This window comes from Perognathus longimembris, chromosome 6 (genome assembly GCF_023159225.1).
Source record: "Perognathus longimembris pacificus isolate PPM17 chromosome 6, ASM2315922v1, whole genome shotgun sequence".
NCBI classification, from domain to species: domain Eukaryota; kingdom Metazoa; phylum Chordata; class Mammalia; order Rodentia; family Heteromyidae; genus Perognathus; species Perognathus longimembris.
Genome location: NC_063166.1, coordinates 77,439,696 through 77,454,277, shown reverse-complemented (window position 1 = coordinate 77,454,277; position 14,582 = coordinate 77,439,696). Strand labels below are relative to the sequence as shown.

Genomic DNA, 14,582 nt, shown 5'->3' with positions numbered 1-14,582 from the left:
CTCTCCCTCTCCTCGGCTCCTCCGCCAGGGCCGGTACTACAGGCGGTGACCCTGGAAGGCGGCCGGCCGTGCGTCCCGAGCTCCTAGCGGCTCCCAGCCGACGCGACCCCCGGCTGGGGAGGTGAACAGGGAGAACAGAACGAACGGGTGGGGACCGCGACCACTGCCGGTCGGTTCTCGGGAACTCAAGCCTCGGCCCGGGATTCTGCTCCCGGTCCCGCCGGCCTCCACCCGAGTGACTCCGGACCTCCTCGCTACCGTGGAAAGCAAGCCGCGCGCGGACGCGGCACCTGGGGGCACCGGGGAGGCCGGGCCCGGGGCCCCCGCGCGCGCGCGCGCGCATCCTCGACGCCCTCGGTTCCTCGTCTTTATTTTCTAACGAGCACCCAAAGAAAGCGCAGCGGCGCGCGGCCCCCCCTACCCCCCCCACCCCGAGCCGCGGCCCCGGGGGGAAGCCCGCGAGTCCCGCCGGCCGAGGGAAGCGGGGTCCGGGGGCTGCCGGCCGAGCGCGCCCGGGCTGTGAACCGCGTGTGCGCGGGGAAGGACGCCGGCCGTCCCCGCGATCGCCCGCCGCCCACGGCCTCGCACCTCCGGGCGCCCCAGCGGCCAAGTTTCCCAACTTCCAGCACCGGCTTCCGAGGGGACCCCGGACGCCCGCCCGCGTGGTGCCGCCGGCCGGCCCCGTCGGTCCAGGGATCCAACGATGGCCCCCGGGCCCCTGAGCACCCCGGCCCCGGCCCCGGGCGCCCCGTCCACCCCGGCCCCGCGCACGGGAGCTGGGCTCCGGACGCCTCTGCGGTCCGCCCAGGGCGCCCCGATCCCCTCGAGTCCCCGCGCCCCGACCCCGCTCCTCGCTCCGTGCACTTGTCCCGCGGCGGGAGGGCGAACGACGGCGCGGGGAAACTGAGGCTCGGAGCCTGGAAGGGGCTTTTCCCGAGAGCGCATGGGCCCGCGGGCCCCCAGAGCCCCGGCACCCCGGCGCGCCCCGTGCGTCCCGCGCGGCGGGGCGGCGGGCGTACTCACCGCGCGGTTCGGCGCCGAGGGCGCGGGTCCCGGCGGCGGGCGCTGCCGCCTCCTCCCGGGCCGCCGCCGCCGTCGCTGCCGCCTCCTCCCGGGCCCCTTTTCCGAGCCCGGCCGGGGACGCCGGGGCGCCGGGGCGCGGCTCCGGGGCGCACGGCCGGCGGCGGGACGCGGCGCGGGGCGCGGGCCCTGCAGAGTCGCCGCGCTCGCTCGCTCGCTCGCTCGCTCCCGGGTCCCCGAGGCGGCGAGGCCCAGCCTCCGCCCCCCGCGCCGCCTCCCCGGCCGCCGCGCTCGCCCAGCCCGCCAGGCCGGCGGGGCTGATTGGAGGCCGCCTCGCCAATGGCGCGAGCGTGCATTCATTCATTCCGCCGCCCATTCATTCATTCATTCCTCCTGCGGAGCCGGCCCGAGAGCCGGTGCCGCGGGGTCAGCCCGGGCGAGACCGGGCCCGGAGCCTGCGGAGAGTTCGCGAACCGCCTTCAGGCAAAGTTGTCATCGCTATGGTGTGGGGGTAGGGGGATCCCCCTACTGTGGGAGAGGGGGACCCCCAACTGTGGGAGAGGGGGCCCCACCGCGGGAGGGTGCCCTTGCCGGTGACACTAGAAGGAGAGGGGCGTTTCCCATGCTACAGATTGGGAAACTGAGGCCCCCAGGAGTGTCACTGGCCACAGAAAGTAAGTTTTGTAACTTTATCCACGCCCAGGCCCAAGTGAAGACACCCAAGGTACCGTAGCCACCCCTCTGTCTACACCACAAGGAACTGGCTCCCCTGGAGTCTGTGTAGGCACTCTCTCCTTTCTCTCACTCTCTTCACTCTCTCTCCTGTCACCTGTGGTTGAGTCAGAGCCACTCCACCACTTAAGCCACACCCCAGCCCAGTTTGACTTTAGGTATTTTTCAGGTGGGATCCCCCATTTTTTGCCCCATTGGGCCTGAGAAAATGAACGGCCTCCCTAGGCCTCTGTATCGCTGGGATTCAGCGTCTGAACCCACCGTGCTTCACTGGCTGGGTGAGACCGGGATGTCATTAACTGCTGGCCTTGGTCCTTCTGATCGCCACCTCCCAAATAACTGGACTTCCAGGTATAAGCCACACCTCCCTAGCTCTTCCCTCCCCAGCTCCACCGTGGGGCCCCAGGACACTCCATTCGCAAAATAATGGCAATGGCTGACCCAGGCAAATGCGGGTTTGGGAAATCGGAAGAGGTTGCCTTACAACTTTCAGGCGCCTGTGTGAAGGACAGCAGACTCGTGGGGCTGAAGGTTATTGCTTGAATTCTCCAAAGGGCCCGCCCCATCTTCATCCACTAAGGCTGGGAACCCTAAGGGAGCCCAGTGGCCTGACTTCCTCCTCTCTTCTCATCCCCAAAGAGACCACAAGTGGCTTCTGTCTGCCCCCTTCCCCTTCACAAGTGAGCAAATTCAAGGTCACTCGGAGCAAGAGGTGGCTGAGCTGACGACATTAAGTTCTTGGGCTTCTTCTGGAATCCTTGGGCCTCTTCCTTTATATTTGTATTTATATTTTTTTCAGTGCTATGGGTGCAACTTATGGCCTTGTGCTTGCTCGTAGGCAATCCCAGTCCTCGGGTTTTTTTTGTTTGTTTGTTTTGTTTTTGAGGCAAAGTCTTTTTAGATAGCTTAAGCTGACCTTGAATTCAAAAGCCTCCAGCCTCAAACTCTATTTTTTGTTTTATTTGTTTTGTTTTTTGCCAGTCCTGGGGAGGGCTTGAACTCAGGGCCTGAGCACTGTCCTCTGGCTTCTTTTTGCTCAAGGCTAGCACTCTACCACTTAAGCCACAGCGCAACTTCTGGCTTTTTCTGTATATGTGGTGCTGAGGAATCGAACCCAGGGCTTCATGTATATGAGGCAAGCACTCTACCATTAGGCCATATTCCCAGCCCCCTCAGACTCTAGTTGAGTGCTGGGATTACAGGCGTGTAACAGCACACCTGGCCTTGGGCCCATTTCTAAGACTTAAGAGAAAGTAGAAATGTAAATGTAAGAGAAAGAGAAAAGTAGAAATGGTCCTGATGGCTGCTTATCTGTGTGGAACTTAGAAGAGTCATCTGCTTTTGACACAGAGCTGCCATCAATAAACGTTAGCGTTGTCCCCACACTGGCCCTGAAGTGGTGTGTGTGTGGGGGGGGGGGTGACAGCTGGGAAAAGGTGAGTTGGGAATTTTGTGATGCTCACAAAATGGTTCGACGTCTTAAAAGTCTGAATTTGCTTTAAGTTCTTTTCTTCATTTAAAGAAATTATTCACTCCCTCAGAGTTAGGCATGCAAATAACTCCGAGTGGATTTAAAGTAAACAAGAGGCTGTGTGTGGCTGGAAACCCACGTACAGTAAGCGACCACTGCCGACATCTGTACTTGCACACAGATCCTGGGCCAGGATCGGAAGTGTGTTTCTATGGGTTCTGGGCGAAGATGCTGGACATTGAATAAATCCACAAAAAGCAAAACATCACCCCAGTTTTCTCCTTTGCGGAGTCTGCAGCCCCTGAGGGACTTGGTGGCAGCTGCTCATTAATTTTGCTCTCCTCTGAGGACAGTGGCTCTGGGCGTCTCCCAGTGCTGAGCCACCCCACCCCCTCCCCACCAATTATAGCAGTCTCTGGGGAACAGGGCCATGGCCTTCGCCATTGTCAAAGGCTCCTAGGGATCTTGGGGTGCCCCACACATCTGTCCCCTTCCTTCCTTAGGAGGGTAAAAGTCACCACAGGTGAGCAGGGCTTCCATGGGATGCTAATTCTTTTCTTTTCTTTCTTTTTTGGGTCTGAGACCAGGACTGCAACTCAGTACCTAATGATTGAACGCATTGGCTGGTGCTCTACCAACTGAGCCCCACCACCAGCCCTTTCTCTTTCCTTTTTAGATGCTAATTATTCTTCTGCCTGTCCCAGAGCTTGAACTCCCAGCCTGGGCATTGTTCCCGACCTTTTTCACTCAAGGCTATTGTTCTACCACCACTTTGAGCCCCAGCATCACTTCCGGTTTTCTAGTGGTTAATTGGAGATAAGAAGCTCACAGACTTTCCTCTGAACCATGATCCTCAGATCTCAGCCTCCTGAGTAGCTAGGATTACAGGTGTGAGCCACCAGCACCCAGCGAGATGCTAATTTTTACGTGGGACCTGCCACCTTCTCCTCCAGGAGTGCCCCTTCCTGCCACTCTTCCTCCCAGTTTCTCCTTGGTAAGTATTTGTTCTCATTTTTAATAATGACTAGCAAAAGAACCCCAAGCAGAGTGTAAACCAGGACACATCCAGCCCGGACCAAGCCACATTTCCTTCCAGAATCTTCCCAGTCAAACCCTCTAAAGTCAAAACCATGAATGTCACACAGTACAATACCTGTAGGCACATGTACATGCACACGTATCCCCTGTGTAAAACCATACCTACAAAGATCTCCTCTATGGAAGCACTCCAGCCCAACATAGCGGTACACGCCTGTAATCCCAGCTACTCAGGAGATGGAGGCAGGAGTATTGAGAGGTCAAGGCCAAAGTTAGTGAGCCTGTCTCCAAACCAAAAGTATGAACAAAAGGGCTGAAGGTGTAACTCCAATGGTAGAGTCCTTGCTTAGCACACACAAGGTCTGACTTCAAATCCTAGTGCCTAAATTAAGGATGGTCTCTAAGCCAAACAGCGGTGGCTCACGCCTGTCACCCAAACTACTCAGAGGCTGAGATCTGAAGATCACAGTTCAGTGCCTGTCTGGACAGGAAAGTCCACAAGTCTTAAGTTTAACCACCAAAAAGCCCAAAGTGGTAGAAGGCTAGCTTTAAACAAAAAAAGCTAAGAGACTGTGCCCGGGCCCTGCGTTCAAGCTACCCAAACAGCACGTATTTAAAAAAGAAAGAATTTTTTTTTTCCAAGGGAAATCAGATCTGGTGAATTGCAACTTGTTGTTCAAATTTATCTGCTGGAGTTTGTGTCCAGCTCTGCAGGTCACACGTGGCTCTGGGCCCTGTGGGGTGGATGGACAGCTGACAAAGGGAACCGGCCCGCAGGGGATGGGCCCCGGCAGGCTATGCGTGGTCTCGCCTCCTGTGTTTAGTTTCTTCCTGAACCGCCTAGGCATCCACCCCTCCTGGCCCCCTGTTTGGGACTCTGCCATGGAGGAATTAGCTACAAACACTAGAAGATTCTTCGTAGTAACCTAAGGAGGACAAAGGTCATTCATTATCCAGGGATTAGGAGCACATTTAAAAGGCTGAGCCACTTCCATTTCCCAAACGGAGGAATCTGGAGAAAGGCTCAGCCAGTGACCTGCGGGTGATGCAAGCCAAAGTTCCGGCTGCTTCGGAATCCATCTTCCCCTGGTTCCTGCAGCAGGGCCACTGCCCGCCGCCTGCACCAAGAGTGGGCAGGAAGCCCCACGGCATTTCCCAGCCTGCACCGCGAAGCGTGGTTAAGGACCAGCCCCGAAGCCCTCTCCCCACGGGGAGCAGGGGCTCCCCTTGACCTGTCCCCGTGTCCCCACCCTGCCCTGAGCGCTTCCTTCCTTTCTGGCCCAGCCCTGGCCCTGACCAGCTAGATTCCCAGTGTCTGTGAGTCCTTTTCACGGGAAACTGATTTTTGTTCACTTGTTCTGTTTCACTTTGTTTGGGGAAGGGTGTGTGTATTACTGGGAACCCCAGGCCTTTTGCATAGGCTGGCTGGGTTCACCTCAAACTCTTGATCCTCCTACCGTCTCTTCCCACATAACTGGGATTACAGGCAAGTGGCACTGGGCCAACTTGGGGAGCAATGATGATTAGAAGTCAACCTCCGGGTGCTGAGCGTATCCTTCGGTACTGCAGTGTCTCTGCTCTCTGGCCTTCTGGGTGGACAGACCCAAATAGACAAAAACAGGTAACAGGTGTGCACATGTGCGTGTGACCAGCATTCCCTCCTGGCTGGGTACGTGCATGTATGTATGTATATATGTATGTGTGCATGCATCCACCCATCTGTCTGTCTGTCTGTCTGTCTGTCTGTCTGTCGTGTATCTGTCTAGAAAACCTCCCAGAAAAGAATGTTGGGTCCTTTGATGGAAAGCTGGCAGATACTGGTTCCCATCTCCCGTGTTCCCTTGCTGGGCTTGCCTGGTGTTCTCTGCTTGTAATTTCACACAGAGGGTGGGGAATTTCCACCAGTGCCCAGCATAAGATGGCATTTTTAGGGAATGTCTTTTCCAGCCGGCCCCTTGTGGTTCACGCCTATAATCCTAGCTACTCAGGAGGCCGAGATCTGGGGATTGCAGTTCAAAGTCAGCCCAGGCAGGAAAGTTCATGAGACTCTTAACTCCAATAAACTACTGCCGGAAGTGGCGCTATGGCTCAAGTGGTAGAACTCTAGCCTTGAACGAAATGAAGCTCAGAGTGAGCGCCCAGGCTCAGCGTTCAAGTCCCAGTACTGGGTCAGTACGTTTGCGCTGACACCTGCCTGCGGAGCGGAAGGACACCTAGACACTTCTGACGTGCGCCCTGGGGTGGGGGGGGAGGGGGGAAGCACTGCTCAGGCCCTCTGTCGAAATTCGCATTCCCTGTAGGGCACCTGGGCCCGAAGGCAGGTTTGACTGGAAATCCGCCTCTAGGACTCCTCTGAAGGAGGGAGTGCTTGCAGAGAATATCTTGAAAACGACAGCCAATTGTCTCACCTGCTTCCAGAACCGTTCGTGGCGCTATCATAGTTCACATGGAAATAAATGCGTGGGCACACATGGAAGACACAACGCAGACCAAGGGAATAGAATGGGGAATGGGAATGAACACATATTGAAGCAAATTGGTTTTGCTCAGTGGGGAATACCTGGATTCATCAATGCTGTTTAACAACCTGCTCTCCGCGAGAAAGGCACATTTCCCCTGACTCCAGGTATAAAATACATTCCACATGGAATAAAAGGTATACATCAGAAGAAAGAGAGCATAAAGATATTAGGAAAACAGGTACTAGTGACTCACGCCTGTAATCCTAGCTACTCAAGAGTCTCAGATGGGGGCTGGGAAGGTGGCTTAGTGGAAGAGCACTTGCCTAGCATGCATGAAGCCCTGGGTTCGATTTCTCAGTGCCACATAAACAGAAAAGGCCAGAAGTGGTGCTGTGGCTCAAGTGGCAGAGTGTTAGCCTTGAGCTGAAGAGCTCAGGGACAGTGCCTAGACCCAGAGTTCAAGCCCCACAACAACAACAACAAAAAACAACCCAAAATTGAGATCTGAGGATGGTTCAAAGCCAGCCAGGGCAAGAAAGTCTGTGTGACTCTTATCTCCAATAAGCTAATCAGAAAACCAGAAGTAGCACTGTGGCTCTCAAGTGGTAGAGGGCTAGACTTGAGTGAAAAAGCTAAGGGGCAGCACTCAGGTCTTGAGTTCAAGCCCCAGGACTGGCAGAGAGAGAGAGAGAGAGAGAGAGAGAGAGAGAGAGAGAGAGAGAGAGAGAGAGAGGTGATGGATGGATGATGGACCAGTATATATATATATATATATATATATATATATATATATATATATATAGTTGTTCATATAAGTGATAGGGAGACAGACAGATGATGGATTGATAGGTTTTATATGTGTATATATATATATATGTATGTTCATATAAATTAAATGTTGAAATTTTAGCTTTTACTTTCCTACCTTAGAAAGTCAGTCACGTGAGAGCCTCGTCCCAGAGAGCTTGGGCATTCTCACTCTGGAAACGCAAAATAAGCCCAAATCAGAAGCGGACGGAGTGCCAGCATGCTGCCACCCGTGAAAAGCCCTGCACCACACCACCTCGTGCGTGTCCAGAGCGATGAGCCCACTGCGTCAGGTGGCCTTCGTCCTGGGTAGAGGTGTGCAGAGACATAAGAAACTTCGCGTGGACGCAGCCCCACCCCGTGAGATCTCCCAGACTCTGTGTGAGAGTTAAATCCAAATCCCCCGTCAGAAATAAGCAATGGCGGCACGGTGCGTATGATGACAGGTGATTGCGCGTGCGCGTGTAAGTGTGTGCACTCTGTTCAAGGTGTAAATGCCTGTGCACGTGTCTGCACGCACCGTGCATGTGAGCACATGGGTGGGTTGTGCATGTGCACTTGTGTATATGCATGCATTTGTGTGTTCTTATGTGTGTGAACGCGTGCGTGCACATGTATCTGTGAGTGTCTGCAAGGAGGTTAATTCCAAGAGTGGCGGCTTTCTATCTTTGCCATAAACCTGGTCAGGAGGGTAGTAGCTCATCACCTTACCAAATTCTCTTTGCACAGGTGCCACCGGGCTCAGGGATGGGTGTGTCCAGGGCATTGGCACAGGGAATGGCACTTCCTCACACAGCTCTGCTTAGCACAACATCGCTAGGTTGCACTAATTAAAAGCCAAGCCTGGGCTGTGGCTCAAGTGGGAGATGCAAGGCTCTGGGTTCAAAACGTGTCGGGCCATGCCTTTGTGTGTTTCCACTGATGAAATGCTACCGGCCCTGGGGTGGGGGTGGGGGGTGGGCGGAGAAAAGGGCTTATTTCACTTTCAAAGTAGAGTTTTGCAGCAAAGGCGCAACAGACGTAACTGTCAGAGTTTCTATTTTATGATTTATTCAGAACCTACCATATACATTAATTTAAAATCATCCCTTGAAGCCACAGAGCACTGAAAAAATACATATTTAAAGAAAACGTGAAATTGAATCACCTCTAGACAGTTATTTGGGGAAATTAATTCCTACCTGATGATTATTTTTTAAAAGCCCATGGTTTAGATTCCATTTCCTCCCATAAATTTTGTGCAACGATATTAAACAGAAAGTCAAGAAGGCTCTGAGTGACTCTGGCATGGTTGGCGGGCAAAGGGAAGATTGCGGGATCAAAATTTTTTTTAAAGGGTCCCCTTTGAAATATGTGTGTAGGCAGCCTTCATTTGCATGAAATCACATGCAGCAAAGACAGAAATTAGCCTGATATTATCTCCAGATCATGTTAATGGCAACTACACAGCTGGCATGGGTTCCATGGACAGAGGCAAAAAAGAAGAGGGATGGGAAGAGAACTGGCCTTTGAGGGGCAGTTGCGAGTTAGCAAGGAGTGGGACTTCCAATCCTGAGATCAAGCACTCCCCACAACAGCTGACAGGTGTAGATGTGAAACCTGGACCCCAACTGCAGGGCCCAGCATCACCCTAACCCAAGACCACAACATCAGCTAATTACAGCGAGAAGCCAGCAAACGTGCAAACGTGCAAATGTGCAGGGCTAGAGCAAAGATTTCAGAGGCACTTCTGGGCCCATGCACACCTCAGCAGGTGTGGACTCCAGTGGTAGGGAACGGGCAAAGGAATCCCTTCACTACAGCACAGCCCCTCTGCTGCGGGATTGCCTCAGTTTCCCCCTTTGTGGGATCAGAGGGGTGGATGGCCCGCCTCCTCCTGCCAGGGAAGCTGAGCCAGGCGAACGGGTAGATGGCCACAAAAACTGGCGGCAGGATGGATTTTAGTTTGTCCAGAACAGTGTTTCAAGAATATCTTAAATAAAGGTAGGCACCAGTGGCTCACGCCTGTAATCCTAGCTATGCAGGAAGCCAGGATCTGAGGATGGAAGTTCAAAACCAACCCAGACAGAAAAATCTGTGAGATTCCTATCACCAATAAACTACCCCAAAAAAGCAGGAAGTGGAGCTGTGGCTCACGTGGTAGAAGGATAGCCTTGAGCGAGAAAGCTCAGCGACAGCACCCCAGCACTGAGTTCAAGCCCCAGGACTGGTACAAAAAAATAAAAAGAAAGAAGGAGGGAAGGAAGGAAGGTAGGGAGAGAGGAAGGAAAAAAGGAAGGTAAAGGGTGAGGGAGGGAGGAGGGAGGAGGGAAAAGAAGAGAGGAGAGGAGAGGAGAGGAGAGGAGAGGAGAGGAGAGGAGAGGAGAGGAGAGGAGAGGAGAGGAGAGACCACATCTGGGAAATAGAGACAAGCTCTTAATAGCTCTTAACTAGCTCTAGATAGAGTTCCTTCTACTTTTTTTGTTTGCCTAGACCAAGAACACATCTGTGGTTTCTAGAGAGGATGGACTTTTTTCTTTTTAGTATTCCGACTTCCTTTCCAACAAGAAGTTTTTCTTTCCCCTGCAACCTTTAGTCACTCAGCGAACCACAGAGTGGAGGGGGCTTTGGCTGCAATCAGCATGGTAGCAGCTCTGAATGTTTACCTCTAGGCTAGACCCGCCCCACATTCCCCGGTCCCATCCACCACTCCCATGCATTCGTTCATTTAGTTTTTCGGTGCCAGTCCCGGGGCTTGAACTCAGGGCCTGAGCACTGTCGCTTAGCTTTTGTGTTCGAGGCTGGAGCTCTTCCAGTTGAGCCTTTTGAGCCAGTGGAGGCTTTTGGGTGGTTCACTGGCGATGAGAGTCTCATGGACTTCCTGCTGGGGGCTGGCTTTGAGTAAGCTCCTCAGAGCTCAGCCTCCTGAGTGGCTAGGGCGAAAGGCCAGCAGGGAAAGCTTTCCTAGAACTTCGCACAACACCAAGGTCACTCTTGTGTCAAGATCTTTGTCCCTGCTGCTCCCTCCGCCCCGACATCCCCCCTCCACCCTCTGACCTCCCAGATGAGCTATGCTGGTCACAACCCCCCTTTGGGGACATCGGAATCTGAAGCTTACATCACTGCTCATTTGGGAACCATGAAAAGGACAGAGTCCCAAATTCTTTTACACAGCCTTCAACAAAATGACAAGTGTCATCAGAGGCCAAGGCCCTTCAATAGCATTGGAAGAGAAGGAGCCGTGGAGCTCTGGTGCAAACACTCCACACGGCGAAGCCCCAGGGGGTCCTGGCATCTGCTTTTCTCCCCTGACTGCACCGGAAGTACAAGCAGGCTGGGGGCAAAGCTCCTCCAGGAAAGGACCGGACTCAGCCTACAACTGGCCCTCCTGCTGCTTCATTCAGCTGCCTTTTGTTTTCTTTTGTGTCCATACCAGGGCTTGAACTCCGAGCCTGAGGAGCTGTTCCTGAGCTTTTTCCGCTCAAGCCTAGTACTCTACCCCTGGAGCCACAGTGCCACTCCCAGCTCTTTGGTGGATAATTAGAGACAAGAATCTCACAGACTTTCCTGCCCTGGCTGGGTTCAAAACGGACTCCTCGGATCTCAGCCTCCTGAGTAGCTCGGGTGACAGGTCTGAGCACCGGTGCCAGCGATGGAGCCCAGGCCGGTGGCTACTCTTGAAACTGTTGCTGTCCTTCAAAAAGGACTGGGGGTAGCGGAGAACACTGAACTTCGCTCCTAGAAGAACTGGAGTTCAAATCCCTGCTCCCGTCCTTCCCAGCTCCCCTTCCTGTGTGCAGAGATAATCTTCCTTGTTTCAAGATCACAGCCAGCCTAACACGGTGTGCCACGGGGTTCCAGGGCTCCGCGTCGCTCCTGAGGTACTCGGATGCCACCGTAGGGCGTCTTTGGTCCTTGGAAGCTTCCAGAATGGCAAAGGACTACCCACCCGCCTCAAGCCAGATAGGCAATGTGGCCAAGGTCATGGCATCCAAGAGCCACAGAGAGGCGCTGAGCCTTGGGTGTCTGCTCCCATCTAGATTCTCCCCAGTACTGCAGGGCTGGGGGTGTCCACCCTCTGTCCCCCCACACTGCTGGTGGCCCCCCTGTCACCTTTAAGTCCCTCTGTGAGTTGACTCCTTTTATTGTTCCAGAGAGAGAGAGAGAAAGAGTCTGTGAACGCCCACCGACAGGGTGCTCTGTGAGACTCCTAAACCCTTCAGGGGTCCAGGGGCTGCGGGGCGTGGTGATGTCACCCGATGATGTCACCCGACCCTCACACAGCAGCACGGACCCGGCTGTGCCTGTCCTTCTCATATAACTGGATAAATGATACTTCTTCAGTTTCTCACTTCAACTTAATGATACGCCCCAAAGTCATCGCCCAAAGCGGAGCCAATGGGAGCCCTTGGAGGATGCTATGAGTTTTAGGTGTTGGAGGGTGAAGAGGTCGAAGTGAAGTACCCTCCACCTTCCCTTGCACCTGCTGAACTCCCGACTCCTGAATGAGGAAGATGTGACAAGCAGCAACTGGGCTCTCAGGGTGAGAGGCGGGCTCCACCTGCGTCCCAGCGCGGGAGAGTCGGCTCAGTCCTGGGAGGGAAGGCAATCCAAAGTCAAGGGCGGTGGCTCAGTCTGTGCAAAGGCCCTGTGGTTGGAAGGGCCCTGGGTGAATGATGAGAAGGAGGAGAGCAGGCTGCTCGGCTGGGTATGGACGGAGGACACTCTGGTGTCAGCGCTGATCACCGCCCCCCCACACACACACACTGAGGAGAGGGGGCACCGTTGGGTCTGTACTCTCCCACTGTCTCCCCCTCCCTCCAGGGAGCTCCGACCTCACCCAGGGCTCCCCCGTGGGGCTCGGCCTAGGGTCGACCCCAGAGCTGAGCAAGCCCCAAACGGTTTCTTTTCTTTGGAAAGCCTCTGGAAACAGGAAGAGGGGCTGTTTGCTCGGCGTTGCCAAGAGTTAAGTCATTCCTCCCCGATACAAACAATTTCTCGTGTTACTCTTTGGGGCTCAGGAACATTTGTGAACCGTGCGAGGTTTGAACTCTTCACCCCTGAACTTCAGTCCCTGGGGTTGTCTGCTCCGCAGAGCCACGTGAGGCCCTGGCTCGCTCCCCGGCGAGGTGGGCGGGGGGGGGGGGGGGTTGTTGCGGAGTCTCCAGGCCCACGGAGCAGGGGTTGCGTGGGGAAGCAAGGAGCAAGTGGAGCCCCGAGGGGGATGCCTCCTCACTTGTGCGAGGAGCCATGCTTGTCCTGGGGACCCGGTGAGGTCACCGCAGAGCCACGGAGCTGCGTCCTGGCCCTGCCTCCTCGGGGCCTGTCTCCCCAGGAGGCTTTGCCAGGGGGGCGCTGCAAGCTGCACAGAGCACCTCCTCCCACCCAGCCTGGGGCTCCCGGGCAACCTCAAGTTCTGGGAGCTAGGGTGTGGAAGGTCAGAGGGCAGCCGTGCTGGGTCCTGAGGGGTTCATACCACGTCAGAGCCCGCTGGGTGGGGCAGGACCAGGAGGCCTGGCCCCACACCCAGCCACCACCTTAGTCCATTCCGGAAGACAGGTGCTTGTGACCAGTCCTCCTGAGAGGACCGTGTGTGTGTGTGTGTGTGTGTGTGTGTGTGTGTATGTGTGTGTGTGTGTGTGTGTGTGTGAGAGAGAGAGAGAGAGAGAGAGAGAGAGAGAGAGACAGTACTGGGGCTTATTTTGGTGGTTTATTATAGGTAAGAGTCTCGTGGGTATCCCTGCCTGGGCTGGCTTTGAACCATGATCTTCAGAGCTCAGCCTCCCAAGTACCTAAGATCACAGGTGTGAGTCACCAGCTCCCAGCTTTGTTTGTTTTGAAGCAGAATTTTGTACCGAAAAGATCACTGGGAGCCCAGGCCTTCCATTCATTGGCTTGGGCAAGTCGCTCAATTCTGCCTCATCACCTCCATCCACGAACCCACAGGCTCAACCAGGTCATCCAGACTCTCTCAGCACCGGCTCAGTGGCCACCCGGGTCTGCAGCCTGAAGCTGCAACCACAAATAAATACATAAATAAATAAAATATAAAGAAGGATCCTGTCTCACAGGCTCCCAGTCCTATCTCCCCCCACCCCCCAACCCCAACCTAGGCCCAATGGCACAGCCCAGAAATGCTGCCTCCCAGGCTGAATGAATGAATTACACAACTGATTTCTGCTCAGCAAGGCAGGATTCTGATGGTGAATGACCAGCCTTCCCCAGGGCCCCGGCACCCTGCCCAGCTCAAGCCTGCTCCCCCCAACCTGGCCAGCTCCCCCTTCTCGCCTCTCTGTCTGAGCCACACTTGCAATCTCTGCAGAAATCCCTACGTGACTTTTTTTCTTTCGCTAGTCCTGGGCCTTGGACTCTGGGCCTGAGCACTGTCCCTGGCTTCTCTTTGCCCAAGGCTACCACTTGAGCCACAGCGCCTCTTCTGGCCATTTTCTGTATATGTATTGCTGGGGAATCAATCCCAGGGCTTCATGTATATGAGGCAAGCACTCTTGCCACTAGGCCATATCCCCAGCCCCCTACATGACTTTTGCTTTACCTCCTGGGGAAATCTCATCCCCACTGTGTCTGTAGAAGAATCAGAGACAATCAAAATGAAGATGGTAACACGGGATTGTCGCCTGCCAACTCAGTGCTGAGCGCTTAGCAAATTCCAGCACATTCCATCTCCCCACAAACCCCATGAGGTGAATGTACCCTGTCACAGCCACAGAAACTGAGGCCCAGAGAAGTTTAGTCAGCTATCCAAGGGCACAGAACTGGCAAGGATGGAGCCAGACAGACAGACCCCAGCAAAACCTCCCATCTCCGCTAACTTGCATAATCATAACTTTCTACCCCCTCGTTCCCATGACATTGTACATCCAGATTGTATGTCATGATACAGCGTGCATAGACTCCCTCACCCACCAAAGAGAAAGTTTCCCCATGCAACATACACACGTATGTGCTACCCATCTGATTTCCATAAAAAGAAATGCCGGTCACAGTTGTAGTTGTATGTGGTGAGTTAAAATCAGGTGCACACTACATTTGAAGCAAGTTTTCAATTTGCATAA

General features: G+C 54.5%; 1 protein-coding gene across 1 annotated transcript in view; it reads right to left on the bottom strand.

Moving 5' to 3' along the window:
• The window catches only part of Eya2 (EYA transcriptional coactivator and phosphatase 2), a 98,236-nt gene extending 97,164 nt beyond the window's left edge, over positions 1-1,072 (bottom strand). The window contains exon 1 of the mRNA XM_048349581.1: positions 1,024-1,072. The gene's annotated coding sequence lies outside the window, so the exon portion shown is untranslated. The remainder of the gene's footprint in view (positions 1-1,023) is intronic.
• Between the last annotated feature and the right edge of the window lie 13,510 nt (positions 1,073-14,582).